Source organism: Grammomys surdaster, unplaced genomic scaffold (genome assembly GCF_004785775.1).
Source record: "Grammomys surdaster isolate TR1022 unplaced genomic scaffold, NIH_TR_1.0 275, whole genome shotgun sequence".
Lineage (NCBI taxonomy): Eukaryota > Metazoa > Chordata > Mammalia > Rodentia > Muridae > Grammomys > Grammomys surdaster.
Window position 1 is genome coordinate 443,994 of NW_021604716.1, and position 429 is coordinate 444,422.

A 429-nucleotide genomic window follows, 5' to 3' on the forward strand; every position below is an offset into this window, starting at 1 on the left:
TGGGGATTGGGAGCCACAGCGATGGGGGTGGTGACAGTCATCACCATCAGTAGTGCCGAAGATGGTAGTGATAATAATGGTAGAGGTGGTGGTTGCTGTGGGTTCTAATCTTGGCAGTGACAGTCATGATACTGGTGGTGGTGGTGATGGTCAATGTTGGAGTGGTGGTAAATGTGACTGCAATGGTAATGGTGTTGATGGTGGTGGTTAGTAGTGGCAATGATGGTTATGGTAATGGTGGTGGTGGTGATGGTGATGGTGGTGATGGTGGTGGCGATGATGGTGGTAGTGATAATGGTGGTGGTGGTGATGATGGTGATGGTGATGGTGGTGGTGGTGGTGATGGTGGTGATGGTGGTGGTAATGGTGGTGGTGGTGATGGTGGTGGCGATGATGGTGGTGGTGATAATGGTAGAGGTGGTGATGGTG